Here is a 24,158-nt window from a genome sequence, read left to right as displayed (position 1 = left end):
TAGAGAGAGATAATTTCAAAAAGTGTCTGTAATTTTTAGGGATTGTAAACTTTTTTTTATATATTAGGTTTTATAATTGTCGGGAAAAGAGGGAGGCAGGGGATTTTTAACTGACTATTGAATCTACATACTTAAGTCATTCCTTAAAAAAATATAGCCTATTACTCATGATAAATCACTTTACAATCATTTATGATCGTCAGGTCAGCTTTTTGTAAATGGGCAAAATAATGGCTTGCTCGGCTCAGGTAACTATCCCACCGCATGTTCACTCGAAAAATGTAATGAGCGTTTGTTATTATTTTTAAAATGTTTGGATCCATTGGTCATTTCCATCTTTAACATTTTCAAGCATGCATATCCATTTTTTAAAACTTGTGTAGAAAAATCATTTTTTTTATAAAACTCCAAGCATTTGGGGTTGAACTTGTGGAGTTTCATAAACTCTAAAATTTTCATTTTGTTGTGATCTATTTGCCTTTTAACTCTTTTTAGTTGACGATATGAAGGGAAATTGAATACTCAAGTTTTGATTTAAAAAAAATTATACTTATCTAAACTGGAAATTCACAATGCACAAATATAGAGAGAGATAATTCCAAAAAGTGTCTGTAATTTTAGGGATTGTAAACTCTTTGTAGTTTTTATATTATTGGATTTTAAATAGTCGGGAAAAGGGGGAGGTATGGGATTTTTAACTGAGTGTTGACTCCCAATCCATAAGTCATTCCTTACAAAATATAGCCCATTACGCATGATAAATCACTTAACAATCATCTATGATCGCCAGGAAAATTATAGCTTGTGTGACTTTGGTAAATTTCCCACCACACATTCATTTGAGAATTTCATGAGCATTTGTTATTCTCTTTTAAAGGTTTGGATCCACAGGTCATTTGTATCTTTAACATGTTTCGAGCATGCATGTCCAGTTTTTTAAAACATGTGATGAAAAATCTCTTTCTTATAAAACTCCAAGCTATTAGTGTTGAGCTAGTGGAATTTCCAAAACTTGGATAACAAAACTTTTGTCTTCATTTTTCGTATGTGAATAAATTTTCTTTACTTACATTTGTTATTGCTTAAAATTTTTTCCACATATAAATTCTAAAATTCTACTTTTTATGAGATGAAGGGAAAGTGAAAACTCAAGTTTTTATTTAAAAAAAAATTATACATCTAAAATTGAAATGCACAATGCACAAATGTAGAGACAGATAATTCCAAAAGCGTTTGTAATTTTTATGGATTTTAAACACTTTTTAGTTTTGATTTATTGTGTTTTCCAATCATCGGGAATAGGGGGAGGAGTGTATTTTTAACCGAGTGTTGACTACCAATCCATAAGTCATTCCTTACAAAAATATAGCCCGTTACGCATGATAAATCACCTTACAATCATCTATGATCGTCATGTCCGCTTTTTGTAAATGGGCAAAAGAATGGCTTGTTTGACTTAGGTAAATATCTCACCGCACTTTCACTTGAGAATTTAATGAGCGTTTGTTATTCTCTTTAAAAAGTTTGGATCCATACATAATTTTCTTCTTTAACATGTGTCATGCATGCATATCAATTTTTTAAAACATGTCTAGAAAAATTTCTTTCTTATAAAACGCCAAGCAATTAGGGTTGAACTAGTGAAATTTCCAAAACTTGGATAACAAAACTTTTGTGTTCATTTGTGGTGTGTGAATAAATTTTATTTACTTACATTTGTTATTGATTTAAATTTTTTCCAAACAAAAAATCTAAAATTTTCATTTTGTTGAGATCTATTTGCCTTTTATTTCTTTTTTGTTTACGAGATGAAGAGAAAGTGAAAACTCAGTTTTTGATTTAACTGAAAAGTATACATCTAAAATGGAAATACACAATGGAAACATGTAGAGAGAGATAATTCTGAAAAGTGTCCATAATTTTTAAGGATTGTAAACTCTTTTTAGTTTTTATATATTACGTTTTGCAATCGTCGGGAAAAGGGGGAGGCAGGGAATTTTTAACTGAGTGTTGACTCCCAATCCATATGTCATTCCTTAAAAAAATATAGTCCTTTACACATGAAAAATAACTTTACAACCATCTATGATCGTCAGGCCAGCTTTTTGTAATTGGGTAAAATAATTGCTTGTTTGACTCGGGTAAATATCCCACCGCACGTTCCCTTGAGAATTTAATGAGCATTTTTTATTCTCTTTAAAAGGTTTGGATCCATAGCTCATTTGCATCTTTAACATGTTTCAAGCATGCATATCCATTTTTAAAAACATGTGTTGGAAAATCTCTTCCTAACAAAATTCCAAGCTATTACGCTTGAACTAGTGGAATTCCCCAAACTTGGATAACAAAACTTTTGTTTTCATTTGTGGTGTGAGAATAAATTTTCTTTACTTACATTTTTTATTACTTTAAATTTCTTCTATACATAAACTCTAAAATTTTCATTTTGTTGTGATCTATTTGCCTTTTATCTCTTTTTTGTTTACAGGAAGAAAGGAAAGTGAAAACTCATGTTTTGATTTAAAAACAAAGTATACATCAAAAATAGAAATACACAATGCAAAAATGTAGAGAAAGATATTTCCAAAAGGTGTTTGAAATTTTTATGGATTGAAAACTATTTTTAGTTTTGATAGATTAGGTTTTACAATCGTCGGGAAAAGGGGGAGGCGTGGGATGTTTAACTAAGTGTTGACTCCCAATCCATAAGTCATTCCTCACAAAAATATAGCCCATTACGCATGATAAATCACTTTACAATCATCTATGATCGTCAGGTCAACTTTTTGTAAATGGGCTAAATAAAGGCTTGTTTGACCCGGGTAAATATCCCACTACACATTCACTTGAGAATTTAATGAGCGTTTTTTATTCTCTTTGAAGGTTTGGATCTATAGATCATTTGCATCTTTAACATGTTTCAAGCATGCATATCCATTTTTTAAAGCATGTGTGGGAAAATCTATTTCTTTAAAAATACCAAGCTATGAGGGTTGAACTAGTGGAATTTCGCGAACTTGGATAACAAAACTTTTGTGTTCATTTGTGGTGTGTAAATAAATTTTGTTTACTTACATTTGTTTTTGCTTGAATTTTTTTCCATACATAAACTTTAAATTTTTTTCCGTACATAAACTCTAAAATTTACTTACATTTGTTTTTGCTTGAAATTTACTTACATTTCATTTTCTTGTGATCTATTTGCCTTGTATCTCTTTATTGTTTATGAGATGAAGGGAAAGTGAAAACTCAAGTTTTGATTTAAGAAAAAAAGTATACATAGAAAATGGAAATGCACAATGCAAAAATGTAGAGAGAGATAATTGCAAAAAGTATCTGTAATTTTTAGGGATTGTAAACTCTTTTTTGTTTTTATATATTAGGTTTTATAATTGTCAGGAAAAGGTGGAGGCAGGGGATTTTTAACTGACTATTGAATCTACATCCTTAAGTCATTCCTTACAAAAATATAGCCCATTATGCTTGATAAATCACTTTACAATCATCTATGATCGTCAGGTCAGCATTTTGTAAATGGGCAAAATAATTGCTTGTTTGACTCAGGTAAATATCCCACCACACGTTCACTTGAGAATTTAATGAGCGTTAGTTATTATTTTTAAAAGGTTTGGATCCATAGGTCATTTGTATCTTTAACATGTTTGAAGCATGCATATCCATTTTTTAAAACTTGTGTAGAAAAATCTTTTTTTTTATAAAACTCCAAGCAATTGGGGTTGAACTTGTGGAATTTCTTAAACTTGTGGAATTTTGTAAAATATAAAATTTTCATTTTTTTGTGATCTATTTGCCTTTTATCTCTTTTTAGTTGATGAGATGAAGGGAAATTGAAAACTCAACTTTTGATTTAAAAAAAAATATACATCTAAATAGGAAATTCATAATGCACAAATGTAGAGAGAGATAATTCCAAAAAGTGTCTGTATTTTTTAGGGATTGCAAACTCTTTTTATTTTTTACATTTTAGTTTTTGTAATTGTCGGGAAAAGGGGGACATGTGGGATTTTTAATTGAGTGTTGACTCCCAATCCATCAGTCATTCCTTTCAAAATATAGCCCATTACACATGATAAATCACTTAAAGAGAATAAAAAATGCTCATTAAATTCTTAAGTGAACATCCGGTGGGATATTTACCAGAGTCAAACAACCCACTATTATGCCCATTAACAAAAACCTGACCTAACGATAATGGATGATTTTAAAGTGATTTCATGAGTAATGGGCTATATTTTTGTAAGGAATGACTTATGGACTCGGAGTCAACACTCAGTTTAAAATCCCCTGCCTCCCCCTTTTCCCGACAATTGTAAAACCCAATATATAAAAACTAAAAAGTGCTTACAATCCCTAAAAATCACAGACACTTTATGGAATTATCTCTCTCTACATTTGTGCATTGTGCATGGTGCAGTTCCATTTTAGATGTACACTTTTTTCTTAAATCAAAACATGAATTTTCACTTTCCCTTCATCTCATAAACAAAAAAGAGATAAAAAGGAAAATAGATCACAACAAAAAGAAAATTTTTGAGTTTGTGTATGGAAAAAATTTTAACCAATAACAAATGTGTGTAAAGAAAATTTATTCACACACCATAAATGAACACAAAAATTTTGTTATCCATGTTTGGGAAATTCCAATAGTTCAACCCTAATAGCTTGGAATTTTATAAGAATGAGATGTTTCTACACATGTTTTAAAAAAATGGATATGCATGCTTGAAACATGTTAAAGATACAAATGAACAATGGATCTAAACCTTTTAAAGAGAATAAAAAAAGCTCATTAAATTCTCAAGTGAATGTGCGGTGGGATATTTACCCGAATCAAACAAGTCTCTATTTTGCCCATTTACAAAAAGCTGACCAACGATCATTGATGATTGTAAAGTGATTTGTCATGCATAATGGGCTATATTTTTTTAAGGAATGACTTAAGGATTGGGTATCAACACACAGTTAAAAATCCCCCGCCTCCCCCTTTTCCCGATGATTGAAAAACCTAACTTATAAAAACTAAAAGGAGTTTACATTCCCTAAAAATTATAGACACTTGGGAATTATCTCTCTCTACTTATGTGCATTGTGCATTTCCATTTTAGATGTATAATTTTTTCTTAAATAAAACAATGTGTTTTCACTTTCCCTTCAATTCATAAACAAAAAGGAGATAAAAAGGCAAATAGATCACAACAAAATGAAAATTTTAAAGTTTATGTATGGAAAAATTTTAAAGCAATATCAAATGTGTGCAAAGAAAATTTATTCACAGACCACAAATGAACACAAAAGTTTTGTTATCCAAGTTTAGGAAATTCCACTAGTTCAACCCCAATAGCTTGGAATTTTAATTGAAAGAGATTTTTCTACACATGTTTTAAAAAAATGGTTATGCATTATTTAAACATGTTAAAGATGCAAATGACCTATGCATCCAAACCTTTTAAAAAGAATAACGAATGCTCATTAAAATCTGAAGTTTACATGCGGTGGGTTATTTACTCGAGTCAAACAAACCACTATTTTACCCATTTACAAAAAGCAGACCTAACGATCATAGATAATTTTAAAGTGATTTATCTTGAGTAACGGTCTATATTTTTTGAAGGAATGACTAATGGATTGGGAGTCAACACTTTGTTAAAAATCCCCCAGCTCCCCCTTTTCCAGACGATTGCAAAACATAATATATAAAAACTAAAAAGAGTTTACAATCCCTAAAAATTATAGACACTTTTTGGAATTATATTTCTCTACATTTGTGCATTGTGCATTTCAATTTTAGATGTATACTTTTTTCCTAAATCAAAACTTAAGTTTTCACTTTCCCTTCATCTCGTAAACAAAAAAGAGATAAAAAGGCAAATAGATCACAACAAAATGAAAATTTTAGACTTTAAGTATGGAAAACATTTACAACAATAACAAATGTGTTTATAAAAAATGTATTCACACACCACAAATGAACACAAAAGTTTCGTTATCCAAGTTTGGGAAATTTCACTAGTTCAACCCTAATATTTTGGAATTTTATAAGAAAGAGATTTTTCTACACATGTTTGAAAAAAATGGATATGCATGCTTGAAACAGTTAAAGATGCAAATGGCCTATTGATCCAAACCTTTTAAAGAGAATAACAAACGCTCATTAAATTCTCAAGTGAACGTGCGGTGGGATATTTACGTGAGTCAAACAAGCCAGTATTTTGCGCATTTACAAAAAGCTGACCTAACAATCATAGATGATTGCAAAGTGATTTATCATGCGTAACGGGCTATTTTTTTTAAGGAACGACTTATGGATTGGAAGTCTACACTCAGTTAGAAATCCCCCGCCTCACTCTTTTCCCGACGATTGCAAAACCTAATATATAAAAACTAAAAAGAGTTTACAATCCCTAAAAATTACAGACACTTTTTGGATTTATCTCTCTCTACATTTGTGCATTGTGCATTTCCATTTTAGATGTATGTTTTTTTCTTAAATCAAACAATGAGTTTTCACTTTCCCTTCATTTAGTAAAAATAAAAAGAGATAAAAAGGCAAATTGATCACAACAAAATGAAAATTTTAGAGTTTAAGTATGGAAAAAAATTGAAGCAATAACAAATGTGTGTAAAGAAAATGTATTCACACACCACAAATGATCACAAAAGTTTTGTTATCCAAGTTTTGGAAATTTTACTAGTTAAACCCTAATAGCTTGGAATTTTATAAGAAAGAGATTTTTCTGCACATGTTTTAAAAAAATGGATATGCATGTTTGAAACAGTTAAAGATACAAATGACCTACCCGAGTCAAACAAGCCAGTAATTTGCCTTTTTACAAAATAGCTGACCTAACGATCATAGATGATTGTAAAGTTATTTATCATGCACAACGGGCTATATTTTTGCAAGGAATGACTTATGGATTGGGAGTCAACACTAAGTTAAAAATCCCCCGCCTCCCCCATTTCCTAATGATTGCAAAACCTAATATATAAAAACTAAAAAGAGTTTACAAAAGCTAAAAATTACAGCCACTTGTTGGAATTATCGCTCTCTACATTTGTGCATTGTCCATTTCCATTTTAGATGTATGCTTTTTTATTAAATCAAAACTTAATTTTTCACTTTCCCTTCATCTCGTAAAGAAAAAATAGACAAAAAGGCAAATAGATCTCAACAAAATGAAAATTTTAGAGTTTATGTATGGAAAACAATTTAAGGAATAACAAATGTGTGTAATGAAAATGATTTCACACACCACAAATGACCACAAAAGTTTTGTTATCCAATTTTGGAAAATTCCACTAGTTCAACCCTAATATCTTGGAATTTTAAAAGAAAAGATTTCTTCTCACATATTTTAAAAATGGATATATATGCTTGAAACATGTTAAAGATGCAAATGACCTATGGATCCAAACCTTTTAAAGATAATAACAAACGCTCATTAAATTCTCTAGTGAACGTGCGGTGGGAATTTTAGCCGATTCAAAGAATCCATTATTTTGCCCATTGACAAACAGCTGATCTAACGATCATAGATGATTGTAAAAACTTTTATCATGCGTAACGGGCAATATTTTTTGAAGGAATGATTTATCGATTTGGAGTCAACACTCAGTAAAAAAATCCCCCGCCTCCCCCTTTTCCCGATGATAGGAAAATTTAATATATAAAAACTAAAAAGAGTTTACAGTCCGTAAAAATAATAGACACTTTTTGGAATGATTTCTCTCTACCTTTGTGCATTGTGAATTTCCATTTTATATGTATACTTTTTTCTTCAATCAAAACTTGAGTTTTCAATTTCCCTTCATCTCTTAAAAAAGAAATAAAAAGGCAAAAAGATCACAATAAAATGAAAATTTTAGATTTTATGTATGGAAATTTTTTTAAGCAATAACAAATGTGTGTAAAGAAAATTTTTTCACACACCACAAATGAACACAAAAGTTTTGGTATCCAAGTTTAAGAAATTGCACTAGTTCAACCCTAAAAAGCTTGCAATTTTATTTGAAAGAAATTTTTCTACACATGTTTTAAAAAAATGGATATGCATGATTTAAACATGTTAAAGATGCAAATGACCTATGGATCCAAACCTTTAAAAGAGAATAACAAACGCACATTAAATTCTCAAGGGAACATGCGGTGGGATATTTACCCGAGTCAAATAAGCCACTATTTTGCCCTTTGACAAAAAGCTGACCTAACGATCATAGATGATTGTAAAGTGATTTATACTGCATAACGCGCTAAATTTTTGTAAGGAGTGACTTTTGGATTGGGAGTCCATACTCAGTTAAAAATTCCATGCCTCCCCCTTTTCTCGATGATTGCTAAACCAAATAAATAAAAACAAAAGAGAGTTGTTTACAATCCCTAAAAATTACAAACACTTTTTGGAATTACCTCTCTCTACATTTCTTCATTGTGCATTTCCATTTTAGATGTATACTTTGTTCATAAATCAAAACTTGAGTTTTCACTTTAACTTCATCTCGTCAACAAAAAAAGAGATAAAAAGGCAAATAGATCACAAAAACATGAAAATTTTAGAGTTTATGTATTAAAAAAATTGAAAGCAATAACAAATGTGAGTGAATAAAATTTATTCACACACCAAAAATGAACACAAAAGTTTTGTTGTCCCAGTTTGGGAAATTCAACTAGTTCAACCCTAATAGCTTGGATTTTTATAAGAAAGAAATTTTTCTACACATGTTTTAAAAAAATGGATATGCATGAATGAAACATGTTAAAGATGCAAATGACCTATGAATCCAAACCTTTTAAAGTGAATAAAAAAGGCTCATTAAATTCTCAAGCGAACGTTCGGTGGGATAGTTACCCGAGTCAAACAAGCCACTTTTTTGCCCATTTATAAAAAGCTGACCTAATCAACATAGATGATTGTAAAGTGATTTATCATGCCGAACATGCTATATTTTTGTAAGGAATAACTTATGGATTGGGAGTCAACACTCAGTTAAAAATCACCCTCCCCCTTTTCCCAACGATTGCAAAACCAAATAAATAAAAACTAAAAAGAGTTTACAATCCCTAAAAATTACAGACACGTTTTGGAATTATCTTTTTCTACATTTGTGCATTGCACATTTCCATTTTAGATGTATACTTTTTTCTTAAATCAAAACTTGAGTTTTGACTTTCCCTTCAACTCCTAAACAAAAAAGAGATAAAAAGGCAAATAGATCACAACAATATGAAAAATTTAGAGTTTATGTATGGAAAAAATTTAAAGGAATAACAAATGTGTGTAAATAAAATTTATTCACACACCACAAATGAACACAAAAGTTTTGTAACCTAGTTTTAGAAATTCCACTAGTTCAACCCCAATAGTATGGAATTTTACATGAAAGAGATTTTTCTATCCATGTTTTAAAAAAATGGATATGCATGCTTTAAACATGTTAAAGATGCAAATGACGTATGGATCCAAACCTTTTAAAGAGAATAAAAAACGTTCATTAAATTCTCTAGTGAACGTGCGATAGGATATTTACCCGAGTCAAACAAGCCACTATTTTGCCCATTAACAAAAAGTTGACCTAACGATCATAGATGATTTTAAATTGATTTATCATGTGTAACGGAGAATTTTTTTGTGAGGATTGACTTATGGATTGGGAGTCAACACTCATTTAAAATCCCCCGGGTCCCCCTTTTCCTGATGATTGCAAAACCTAATATATAGAAACTAAAAAGAGTTTACAATCCCTAAAAATTAAACACACTTTTTGGAATTATCTGTCTCCAAATTCTTTCATTGTGCATTTCCTTTTTAGATGTATACTTTTTTCTTAAATCAAAACCTGAGTTTTCACTTTCCCTTCATCTTGTAAACAAAAAAGAGATAATAAGGCAAATAGATCACAACAAAATCAAAATTTTAGAGTTTTTGATTGGAAAAAATTTAAAGCAAGAACAAATGAGTGTAATGAAATTTTATTAACACACCACAAATGAACACAAAATTTTTGTTATCGAAGTTTGGGAAATTCCACTAGTTCAACCCAACTTGGAATTTTATAAGAAAAAGATTTTACTACACATGTTTTAAAAAATGGATATCCATGCTTGATTCATGTTAAAGATGCAAATTACCTATATATCCAAACCATTTCAAGAGAATAACTAACGCTCATTAAATTCTCGAGTGAATGTGTGGTGGGATATTTACCCGAGTCAAACAAGCCACTATTTTGCTCATTTACAAGCAGCTGACCACACGATCATAGATGATTGCAATGTGATTTATGGATTGGGAGTCAACACTAAGTTAAAAATATGCCTAACGGACTATATTTTTGTAAAGAATGATTTATGGATTGGGAGTCAACACTAAGTTAAAAATCCCCACCTACCCCTTTTCCTGACAATTGCAAAACCTAATATATAAAAACTAAAAATAGTTTACAATTCATAAAAATTATAGAAACTTGTTGGAATTATCTCTCTCTACATTGTTTCATTGTGCATCTCCATTTTAGATGTATACTTTTTTCATAAATCAAAACTTGAGTTTTCACTTTCCGTTCATCACTTAAACAAAAAAGAGATAAAAAGGCAAATAGATCACCACAATATGAAAATTTTAGAGTTTATGTTTGGAAAAAATTTAAAGCAATAACAAATGTGTGTGAAGAAAATTTATTCACATACCACAAATGAACACAAAAGTTTTGTTATCAAAGTTTGGGTAATTTCACTAGTTCAACCCTAATAGCATGGAATTTAATAAGAAAGAGTTTTTTCTACACATGTCTTAAAAAAATGGATTTGCATGCTAGAAACATGTTAAAGATGCAAATGACCTATGCATCCAAACCTTTTAAAGAGAATAACAAACGCTCATTAAATTCTCAAGTGAACGTGCGATGGGATATTTACCCATGTAAAACAAGCCACTATATTGCCCATTTATAAAAAGATGACCTAACGATCATAGATGATTGCAATGTGATTTATCTTGCCTAACAGGCTATATTTTTGTAAGGAATGACTTATGGATTGGGAGTCAACACTCAGTTAAAAATCCCATGCCTCCCCCTTTTCCTGACGATTGCAAAACCTAATATATAAAAAATCAAAAGAGTTTACAATCCCTAAAAATTATAGACACTTCTTGGAATTATCTCTCTCTACATTTGTGCATTGTGCATTTCCTTTTTAGATGTATACTTTTTTCTTAAATCAAAACTTAGATTTTTCACTTTCCCTTCATCTCGTAAACAAAAAAAGATAAAAAGGTAAATAGATCACAACAAAATGAAAATTTTAGAGTTTATGTAAGGAAAATATTTAAAGCAATAACTAATGTGTGTAAAGAAAATTTATTCACACAACACAAATGAACACAAAAGTTTTGGTATCCTAGTTGTGGAAATTCCACTAAGTCAACCCTAATAGCTTGGATTTTTTTAAAAAAGAGATGTTTCTACACATGTTGTAAAAAATGGATATGCAAGCTCGAAACTTGTTAAAGATGCAAATAACATATGGATCCAAACCTTTTAGAGAGAATAAAAAACGCTGATTAAATTCTCAAATGAACGTGTTGTCAGATATTTACCTGAGTTAAACTAGCCACTATTTTGCCCCATTTACAAAAAGTTGACCTAATGATCATAGATGATTGTAAAGTGATTTATCATGCTTAACGGTCAACATTTTTTTTAGGAATGACTAATGGATTGGGAGTTAACACTTAGTTAAAAATCCCTCGCCTCCCCCTTTTCTCGATGATTGCAAAACCTAATATATAAAAACTAATAATAGTTTAAAATCCCTTAAAATTACAGAAACTTTTTGGAATTATCTCTCTCTACATTTGTGCATTGTGCATTTCCATTTTAAATGTATACCTTTTTCTTAAATCAAAAAGTGAGTTTTCACTTTCCCTTCATCTCGTAAACAAAAAAGAGATTAAAAGGAAAATAGATCATATCAAAATTAAAATTTTAGAGTTTATGCATGGAAGAAATTTTAAGCAATAACAAATGTGTGTAAATAAAATTTATTCACACACCACAAATGAACACAAAAGTATTGTTATCCAAGTTTTGGAAATTCCACTAGTTGAACCCTAATAGCTTGGAATTTTATAAGAAAGACATTTTTCTACACATGTTTTAAAAAATTGGATATGCATTCTTGAAACATGTTATAGATTCAAATGACCTATGGATCCAAACCTTTTAAAGTGAATAACAAACGCTCATCAAATTCTCAGGTTAACTTGCGGTGGGATATTTACACGAGTCAAACAAGCCACTATTTTTCCCATGTACAAAAGGTTGACCTAACGATCATTGATGGTTGTAAAGGAATTTATCATGACAGGGGCTATATTTTTGTAAGGAATGACTTGTGAATTGGGAGTCAACACTCAGTTAAAAATCCCTCACCTCCCCCTTTCCTGACGATTGTAGAACCTCTTATATAAAAACTAAAAAGACTTTGCATTCCCTAAAAAATACAGAAATTTTTTGGAATTATCTCTCTCTACATTTGTGCATTGTGCATTTCCATTTTAGATTAAAATGTTTTTTTAAATCAAAACTTGAGTTTTCACTTTCCCTTCACCTCGTAAACAAAAAAGAAATTAAAAGGCAAATAGATCACGACAAAATAAAAATTTTAGAGTTTATGTATGGAAAAAATTTTAAGCAATAAAAAATGTGTGTAAAGAAAATTTACTCACACACCACAAATGAACACAAAAGTTTTGTTATTCAAGTTTGGGAAATTCCACTAGTTCATCCCTATTAGTTAGAATTTTATAAGAAAGAGATTTTTCAACACATATTTTGAAAAATGGATATGCATACTTGAAACACGTTAAAGATGCAAATGACCTATGTATCCAAACCTTGTAAAGAGAATAACAAACGCTCATTAAATACTCAACTGAACATCCGGTGGGATATGTACCTGAGTAAAACAAGCCAGTATTTTGCCCACTAACAAAAAGCTGACCTAACGATCATAGATGATTGTTAGGCGATTTGTCATGCGTAACGGGCTATATTTTTGTAAGGATTGACTAATAGATTGGGAGGCAACACTCAGTTAAAAATCCCCTGCCTCCCCCTTTTCCCGACTATTGCAAATCTTAATATATAGAAACGAAAAAGAGTTTGCAATCAATAAAAATTACAAAAAGTTTTTGGAATTATCTCTTTAATTAGCTCTCGCTACATTAGTGCAATGTGCATTGAGCATTTCCATTTTAGATATATACTTTTTTCTTAAATCAAAATTTCAATTTTCACTTTCCCTTCTTCTCGTAAATGAAAAAGAGATAAAAAGGCAAATAGATCACAACAAAATGAAAATTTTAGAGTTTATGTATGGAAAAAATTTATTCACACACCACAAATGTAAGTAAAGAAAATTTATTCACACACCACAAATGAACACAAAAGTTGTGTTATCCAAGTTTAGGAAATTCCACTAGTACAACCCTAGTAGCTTGGAATTTTATACGAAAGAGATTTTTCTATACACGTTTTAAAAAATGGATATGCATGTTAGAAATATGTTAAAGATACAAATGACCTATGGATCCAAACCTTTTAAAGAAAATAACAAACGCTCATTAAATTCTCAAGTGAACGTGTAGTGGGATATTTACTCCAGTCAAACAAGCCACTATTTTGCCCATTTACAAAAAGCTGACCTAACGATCATAGATGATTGTAGAGTGATTTATCATGTTTAGTGGGATATATTTTTTTAAGGAATGAATTATAGATTGGGAGTCAACACTCAGTTAAACATCCCCCGCCTCCCCTTTTCTCGACGATTGCAAAACCTAATATATAAAAAGTAAAAAGTGTTTACAATCCCTCAAAAATACAGACACTTTTTGGAATTTCCTCTCTCTACATTTGTGCATTGTTCATTGTGCATTTCCCTTTTAGATGTATGCTTTTATATTAATTAGAAACTTGAGTTTTCACTTTCCCTTCATCTCGTAGTAAAAAAAGATATAAAAAGGCAAACAAATCCCAACAAAATGAAAATTTGAGAGTTTATATATGGAAAAAAAATTAAAGCAATAAAAAATGTAAGTAATTAAAATTTATTCACACACCCAAATGAACACAAAAGTTTTGTAATTGAAGTTTGGGAAATTCCACTAGTTCAAGCCTAATAGCATGAAATTTTATAAGAAAGAGATTTTTGTACACATGTTTTAAAAAATGGATAGGCATACTTGAAAAAAGTTAAAGGTGCAAATGACCTATGGATCCAAACCTTTTAAAGAGAATAAAAAACACTCATTAAAGTCTCAAGTGAATGTGTGGTGGGATATTTACCCTCGTCAAACAAGCCACTATTTTTCCCATTTACAAAAAGCTAATCTAACGATCATAGAGAATTTTAAAGTGATTTACCATGCGTAACGGGCTAAATTTTTTTAAGGAATGACTTATGGATTGGGAGCAAACACACAATTAAAAATCCCCCGCCACCCCCTTTTCCCGTCGATTGCAAAACCTAATATATAAAACCTAAAAAAAGTTTACAATCCCTAAAAATTACAGACACATTTTGGAATTATCTCTCTCTACACTTGTGCATTGTGCATTATACATCTTCATTTTAGATGTATACTTTTTTCTTAAATTAAAACTTGAGTTTCACTTTCCCTTATTCTCGTAAAAAAAAAGAGAAAAAAAGGCAAATAGATCTCAAAAAAATGGAAATTTTAGAGTTTATGTATGTAAAAAATTTAAAGAAATAACAAATGAAAGTAAAGAAAATTTATTCACACACTACAAATGAAAACAAAAATTTTTTTATCCAAGTTTAAGATATTCCACTATTTCAACCCTAATAGCTTGCAATTTTATAAGAAAGAGATTTTTCTACACTTGTTTTAAAAAATGGATATGCATGTTTGAAACATGTTAAAGATGCAAATGACCTATGGATCCAAACTTTTTAAAAAGAATAACAAACGTTAATTAAATTCTCAAGTGAGCGTGCGATGGTATATTTATCCGAGTCAAATAAGCCACTATTTTGCCCAGTTACAAAAAACTGACCTAACGATCATAGATGATTGTAAAGTGATTTATCATGCATAATGGGCTATATTTGTGTAAGGAATGACATACGGATTGGGAATCAACACTCAGTTAAAAATCCCACACCTTTTCCTTTTCCCGACGATTGCAAAACCTAATATATAAAAACTAAAAAGTGTTTAAAATCCCTAAAAATTACAGACACTTTTGGAATTATCTCTCTCTACATTTGTGCATTGTGCATTGTGTATTTCCATTTTAGATGTATATTTTTTTCTTAAATCAAGACTTGATTTTTCACTTGCCCTTCATCTCATAAACAAAAAAGAGATCAAAAGGCTAATAGATGACAACGAAATGGAAATTTTAGTGTTTATGAATGGAAAAAATTTAAAGCAATAACAAATGTAAGTAAAGAAAACTTATTCACACACCAAAAATGAACACAAAAGTTTTGTTGTCCACGTTTTGGAAATTCCACTAGTTCAACCCAAATAGCTCTGAATTGTATAAGAAATAAAATTTTCTTTACATGTTTTAAAAAATGGATATGCATGCGTGAAACATGTTAAAGATGCAAATGATCTATGGATCCAAACCTTTTATAGAGAATAACAAACACTCATTAAATTTTGAAGTGAACGTGAGGTGGGATATTTAGCCGAGTCTAACAAGCTACTATTTTGCCCATTTACAAATAACTAACCTAACAATCATAGATGATTGGAAAGTGACTTATCAAGCATACCGGGTTATATTTTTGTAAGGACTGACTGATGGATTGGGAGTCGACACTCAGTTAAAAATCCCCGCCACCCCCTTTTCCCGTCAATTGCAAAACCTAATATGTCAAAACTAAAAAGAGTTTACAAACCCTAAAAATAACAGACACTTTTTTGGAATTATCTCTCTGTACATTTGTGCATTGTGCATTTCCATTTTAGATATATATTTTTTTCTTAAATAAAAACTTAAGTTTTCACTTTCCCATCATCTTGTAAACAAAATAGAGATAAAAAGGCAAATAGATCACAACAAAATGAAAATTTTAGCGTTTAAGTATGGAAAATTTTTGAAACAATAACAAATGTAAGTAAAGAAAATTTATTCACACACCACAAATGAACACAAAAGTTTTGTTATCCAAGTTTAGGAAGTTCCACTAGTTCAACCTTGATAGCTTGGAATTTTATAAGAAAGAGATTTTTCTACACATGTTTTAAAAAATGGATATGCAAGCTTGAAACATGTTAAACATGCAAATGACCTATGGATCCAAACCATTTAAAGAAAATAACAAACGCTAATTAAATTCTCAAGTGAACATGCGGTGGGATATTTACCCTAGTCAAACAAGCCACTATTTTATCCCTTTTCACAAAGTTGACCAAACGATCATATATGATTGTAAAATGATTTATCTTGCATAACGGGTTATATTTTTGTAGGGAAAGACTTAATGATTGGGAGTCAACACTTTGTTAAAAATCCCCCGCCTCCCCCTTTTCCCGACGATTGCAAAACCTAATCTCTAAAAACTAAAAAGATTTTACAATCCCTAAAAATTATAGACACTTTTTGGAATTATCTCTCTCCACATTTGTGCATTATGAATTATGCATTTAAATTTTAGATGTATACTTTTTTCTTTAATCAAAACTTAAGTTTTCACTTTCCCCTTATCTCGTAAAAAAAAAAGAGATAAAAAGGCAAATAGATCACAACAAAATGAAAATTTTAGAGTTTATTAATGGAAAAAAATTAAGCAATAACAAATGTAAGTAAAGAAAATTATTCACACACCACAAATGAACAGAAAAGTTTTGTTATCCAAGTTTGGAAAATTCTACTAGTTCAACCCTAATAGCTCTGAATATTATACGAAAAATATTTTTCTATAAATGTTTTAAAAAATAGATGTGCATGCTTGAAACATGTTAAAGATGCAAATGAGCTATGGATCCAAACCTTTTAAAGAGAATAAAAAATACTCGTTAAATTCTCAAGTGAACGTGCGGTGGGATATTTACCCGAGTCAAACAAGCCACTATTTTTTCCATTTACAAAAAGTTGATCTAACGATCATAGATGAATGTAAAGTAATTTATAATTCATAACGGGCTATATTTTTTAAGGTATGACTTATGGATTGGGAGTCAACACACAGTAAAAAATCCCCTGCCTCTCCATTTTTCTGACGATTTCAAAACCTATTATATAAAAACTTCAAAGAGTTTACAATCCCTAAAATTTATAGACACTTTTTGGAATTACCTCTCTCTAAATTGGACCATTTTAAATTTCCATTTTATATGTATACTTTTTTCCTTAATCAAAACTTGAGTTTTCACTTTCCCTTCATCTCGTAAAAAATAAAAAGAGATAAAAAGGAAAAAAGATCACAACTAAATGAAAATTTTAGAGTTTATGCATGGAAAATATTTAAATCTATAACAAATGTAAGTAAATAAAATTTATTCACTCACCCCAAATGAGCACAAAAGTTTTGATATCCAAGTTTTGGAAATTCCACTAGTTCAACCCTAATACCATGGAATTTTATAAGAAAGATATTTTTCTACACATGTTTTAAAAAATGGATATGCATGCTTGGAACATGTTAAAGATGCAAATGACCTATGGATCCAAACCTTTTAAATAGAATAAGAAAGTCTCATTAAATTCTCAAGTGAACATGTGGTGGGATATTTACCCGAGTCAAACAAACCACCATTTTGGCCAATTTACAAAAGGCTGACCTAACGATCATAGATGATTGTAAAGTGATTTATCATGCATAACGGGCTATATTTTTTTTAAGGAATGATATATGGATTGGGAGTCAACACTCAGTTAAAACTCCCCCGCCACACCCTTTTATATACGATTACAAAACCTAATATATAAAAACTAAAAATTGCTATAATCCCTAAAAATACATAAAAAATTTGGAATGATCTCTCTCTACATTTGTGCATTATGAATTGTGCATTTCCATTTTTTATTTATACTTTTTTCTTAAATCAAAACTTGAGTTTTCACCTTCCCTTCATCTCGTAAATCAAAAAAAAGATAAAAACGCAAATAGATCACAACAAAATAAAAATTTTGGAGTTTACGTATTGAAAAAATTTAAAGCAAAAATAAATATAAGTAATAAAAATTTATTAACACACCACAAATGAACACAAAAGTTTTGTTATCCAAGTTAGGGAAATTCTACTAGTACAACCCTAAAAGCTTGGAATTTTATAAGAAAGAAATTTTTCTACACTTGTTTTAAGAAATTGATAAGCATGCTTGAAACATGTTAAAGAAGTAAAAGACCTATGGATCCAAACCTTTTAAAGAGTAACAAACGATCATTAATTTCTCAAGTGAACAAGAGGGGGATGTTTACCCGAGTCGAACAAGCCACTTTGTTGCCCATTTTCAAAAAGCTGACCTAACGATCATAGATGATTGTAAAGTAATTTGTCATGCGTAACGGGCTATATTTATGAAAAGAATGACTTATGCATTGGGAGTCAACACTCAGTTAAAAATCCCTCGCCTCCCCTTTTTCGTGACGGATGAAAAACCTAATATATAAAAATTTAAAAGAGTTTACAAGCCCTAAAAAGTACATACACTTTTTGGAATTATCTCTTTCTACATTTGTGCAGTGTGCACTATGCATTTACATTTTAGATGTATACTTTTTTCTTAAATCAAAACTTGAATTTTCACTTTCCCTTCATCTCGTAAACAAAAAAGAGATAAAAAGGCAAAAAGATCACAAAAAATGTAAATTTTGGAATATATGTACGGAAAAATTTAAAGAAATAAAAAACGAAAGTAAATAAAATTTATTTACACACCACAAATGAACACAAAAGTTTTGTTATCTAAGTTTGGGAAATTCCTCTATTTCAACCCTAATAGCTCTGAATTTTATAAGAAAGTGATTTTTCTACACATGTTTCAAATAATGGATATGCATTCTTGAAACATGTTAAAGATTCATATGACCTATGGATCCAAACCTTTTAAAGAGAATAACAAACACTCATTAAATTCTCAAGTGAATGTGCGGTGGGATATTTACCCGAGTCAAACATGCGACTATTTTGCGCATTTACAAATACAGGACCTACCGATCATAGATTATTGTAAAGTGATTAATCATGTAAGGGGCTATATTTTTGTAAGGAATGACTTATGGGTTGGGATTCAACACACAGTTAAAAATCCCCCGCCTCCCCCTTTTCCTGACTATTGCAAAACCTAATATATAAAAACTAAAAAGTGTTTACAATCCCTAAAAATTATAGACACTTTTTTGAATTATCTCTCTCTACATTTTTGCATTGTGCATTGAGCAATTCTATTTCAGATGTATACTTTTTTCCTAAATCAAAACTTGAGTATTCACTTTCCCTTCATCTCGTAAACAAAAAAGAGATAAAAAGGCAAACGATCACAACAAAATGGAAATTTTTTAGTTTATGTATGGAAACAATTTAAAGCAATAACCAATTTAAGTAAAGAAAATTTATTCACACACCACAAATGAACACAAAAGTTTTATTATCCATGTTTGGGAAAGTCCACTAGTTCAATCCTAATAGCTCAGAATTTTATAAGAAAGAGATTTTTCTACACATGTTTTAAAAAATTCATATGCATGATTGAAACATGTTAATGAGACAATTGACCTATGGATCAAAACCTTTTAAGGAGAATAACAAACATTCATTAAATTCTCAAGTGAACGTGCAGTGGATATTTATCCGAGTAAAAAAAGCCACTATTTTGCCCATTTAGTAAAAGCATACCTAACGATCATAGATGATTTTAAAGTGATTTATCATGCGTATCATGCTATATTTTTTTAAGGAATGACTTTTGGATTGGGAGTAAACACACATTTAAAATTCCCCTGCCTCCCCTTTTTCCCGACGATTGAAAAACATGATATATAAAAAAGAAAAAGAGTTTACAATCCGTAAAAATTATAGACACTATTTGGAATTATCTCTCTCTACATTTATGCATTTTGAATTTCCATTTTAGATGTACACTTTTTTCTTAAATCAAAACTTTGAGTTTTTGCTTTCCCTTCATCCCGTAAAAAAAAGGCAAATAGATCACAACAAAATGAAAATTTTAAAGTTTATGTATGGAAAAAAGTTAAAACAATAACAAATGTAATTAAATAAAATTTATTCACACACCACAAATGAACAGAAAAGTTTTGTTATCCGAGTTTGGGAATTTCCACTAGTTCAACCCTAATAGCTTGGAAGTTAATAAGAAAGTGATTTCTTCAATAGTTGTTTTAAAATAGGATATGCATGCTTGAAACTTGTTAAAGATGCAAATTACCTATGGATCCAAACCCATTTAAGAGATAAAAAATGCTCATCAAATTCTTAAGTGAAGGTGCGGTGGGATATTTACCTGAGTCAAAAAGGCCACTATTTGGCCCATTTACAAAAATCTGACCTAACTATCATAGATGATTGTAAAGTGATTTATCATATGTAACATGCGATATTTTTGTATGGAATGACTTATGGATTGGGAGTCAACACTCAGTTAAAAATCCACCGTCGCCCCCTTTTCCCGACAATTGCAAAACCTAAAATATAAAAACTAAAAAGAGTTTCCAATCTCTGAAAATTACAGAGACTTTTTTTAATTATCTCTCTCTAAATTTTACATTGTTCATTGTGCATTTCCATTTTATATGTATACATTTTTCTTAAATCAAAATTTGAATTTTAACATTCCCTTCATCTCATAAACAAAAAAGAGATAAAAAGGCAAATAGTTCAAAACCAAATGGAAATTTTAGAGTTTATGTATGGGAAAATTTTAAAGCAATAACAAATGTAAGTAAAGAAAAGTTATTCACACACCTCAAATGAACACAAAAGTTTTTTTATCCAAGTATGGGAAATTCCACTAGTTCAACCATAATAGCTTGAAATTTTATAAGAAAGAGATTTTTCTAGACATGTTTTAAAAAATGGATATGCATGCTTGAAACATGTTAAAGATGCAAATTGCCTATGGATCCAAACCATTTAAAGAGAATAAGCAACGCTCATTAAATTCTCAAGTGAACTTGCGGTGGGATATTTACTCGAGTCAAACAAAGTGACTATTTTACCCATTGATAAAAAGCTAACCTAACGATCATAGATGATTGTAAAGTAATTAATCATGCATAACGGGCAATATTTTTATAAAGAATGACTTATGGATTGGGAGTCAACACTCAGTTAAAAATCCCTCACCACCCCCTTTTCTCAATGATTGTAAAACCTAATATATAAAACCTATAAATAGTTTACAATCCCTAAAAATGACAGACACTTTTTGGAATTATCGCTCTCTATATTTCTGCATTGTGCATTCCATTTTAGATGTACACTTTTTTCTTAAATCAAAACTTGAGTTTTCACATTCCCTTCATCTCGTAAACAAAAAAGAGAAAAATAGGCAAAAAGATCACAACAAAAAGAAAATTTAAGAGTTTATGTATAGAAAAAATATTAAGCAATAACAAAGGTAAGTAAAGAAAATTTATTCACACACCACAAATGAACACAAAAGTTTTGTTAACCAAGTTTCGGAAATTCCACCAATTCAACCCTAATTGCTTGGGATTTTATAAGAAAGAGATTTTTCTACACATGTTTTAAAAAAGGGATATGCATGCTTGAAACATGTTAAAGATGCAAATGACCTATAGATCCAAACCTTTTAAAGAGAATAACAAACGCTCATTATATTCTCAAGTGAACGTACGGTGGGATATTTAACCGAGTAGAACAAGCCACTATTTTGCCCATTTACAAAAAGCTCACCTAATAATCATAGATGATTGTAAAGTGATTTATCATCCGTAACGGGATAAATTTTTGTAAGGAATGATCTATTGATTGGGAGTCTACACACAGTTAAAAATCCCCCAATTGGAAAACCTAATATATTAAAACTAAAAAGAGTTTAAAATCTCTATAAATTACAGAAACTTTTTAGAATTATCTCTCTCTAAATTTGTACATTGTGCATTTCCATTTTAAATGTATACTTTTTTCTTAAATCAAATCTTGAGTTTTCTCTTTCCCTTCATCTTTAAACAAAAAAGAGATAAAATGGCAAATAGATCACAACAAAATGAAATATTAGAGTCTTTGTATGGAAAAAATTTAAAACAATAACAAATGTAAGTGAATAAAATTTATTCACTCACCACAAACGAACGCAAAAGTTTTGTTATCCAAGTATTGGAAATTCCACTAGTTCAACCCTAATAGCTTGGAATTTTATAAGAAAGAGATTTTTCTATACATGTTTTAAAAAATATATATGCTTGCTTGAAACATGTTAAAGATGTAAATGACTATGGATCCAAACCTTTTAAAGAGAATAACAAACGCTCATTAAATTATCAAGTGAACGTGCGGTGGGATATTTACCATTGTCAAACAAGCCACTATTTTGCCCATTTACATAAAGCTGACCTAAAGATCATTGATGATTGTAATGTGACTTATCATACGTAAAGGGCTACATTTTTGTAAGGAATAATATTGGATTGGGAGTCAACACTCAGTTAAAAAACCCCCGCCTCCCCCTTTTCCAGGCAATTGATAAACCTAATATACAAAAACTAAAAAGAGTTTACAATCCCTAAAAATTACAGACACTTTTTGGAATTATCTCTCTCTTCATTTGTTCATTACGCATTTTGCATTTCCCTTTGAGGTGTATGCATTTTTCTTCAATCAAAACTTGAGTTTTCATTTCCCTTCATATCGTAAACAAAAAGGAGATAAAAAGGGAAATAGATCACAACAAAATGGAAATTTTAGAGTTTATGTGTGGAAAAAATTTAAAGCAATAACAAATGTAAGTAAAGAAAATTTATTTACACACCACAAATGAACACAAAAGTATTGTTATCAGAGTTTGGGAAATTTCACTAGTTCAACCCTAATAGCTTGGAATTTTATAAGAAAGGGATTTCTCTACTCATGTTTTTAAAAATGGATATGCATGCTTCAAACATGTTAAAGATGCAAATGACCTATGGATCCAAACCTTTTAAAGAGAATAACAAACGCCCATTAAATTCTCAATTGAATGTGCGGTAGGATATTTACCCGAGTCAAACAAGCCTCTATTTTGCCCATTTACAAAAAGCAGATCTAATGATCAAAGATGATTGTAAAGTGATTTATCATGCATAACGGGCTATGTATTTGTAAGGAATGACTTTTGGATTGGGATTCAACCCTCAGTTAAAAATCCCCTGCCGCCCCCTTTTCCCATCGATTGAAAAACCTAATATATTAAAACTAAAAAGAGTTTACAATCCCTAAAAATTACAGAAAATTTTGTGAATTATCTCTCTCTAAATTTTTGCAATGTGCATTTCCAATTTAGATGTATACTTTTTTCTTAAATGAAAATTTGAGTTTTCATTTTCCCTTCATCTCGTAAACAAAAAAGAGATCAAAAGGCAAATAGATCACAACAAAATGAAAATTTTAAAGTTTATGTGTGGAAAAAGTTTAAAGAAATAAGAAATATAAATAAAGAAAATTTATTCACACACCACAAATGAACACAAAAGTTTTTTTATCAACTTTGGGAAGTTTCACTAGTTCAACTCTAATAGCTTGGAATTTTATAAGAAATAGATGTCTCTACACATGTTTTAAAAAATGGATATGCCTACTTGAAACATGTTAAAGATGCAAATGACCTATGGATCCAAATATTTTAAAGAGAATAACCAATGCTAATTAAATTCTCAAGTGAACGTGCGATGGGATACTTACAGGAGTCAAACAAGCCACAATTTTTCCCATTTACAAAAAGCTGACCTAACGATCATAGATGATTGTAAAGTGATTTATCATGTGTATCGGGCTATATTTTTGTAGGGAATGACTTATGGATATGGAGTCAAAACTCAGTTAAAAATCCCCCACTTCCGCCTTTTCCCGAAGATTGCAAAACCTAATATATAAAAACTAAAAAGAGTTTACAATCCCTAAAATTTACAGACACTTTTT

The sequence above is a fragment of the Aristolochia californica genome, unplaced genomic scaffold, assembly GCF_029961685.1.
Source record: "Aristolochia californica isolate CCGP_79_NKW_82.1479 unplaced genomic scaffold, dmAriCali1.0.hap1 SCAF_3, whole genome shotgun sequence".
Classification (NCBI taxonomy): Eukaryota; Viridiplantae; Streptophyta; class Magnoliopsida; order Piperales; family Aristolochiaceae; genus Aristolochia; species Aristolochia californica.
Note: the sequence above shows the minus strand (reverse complement) of the source record.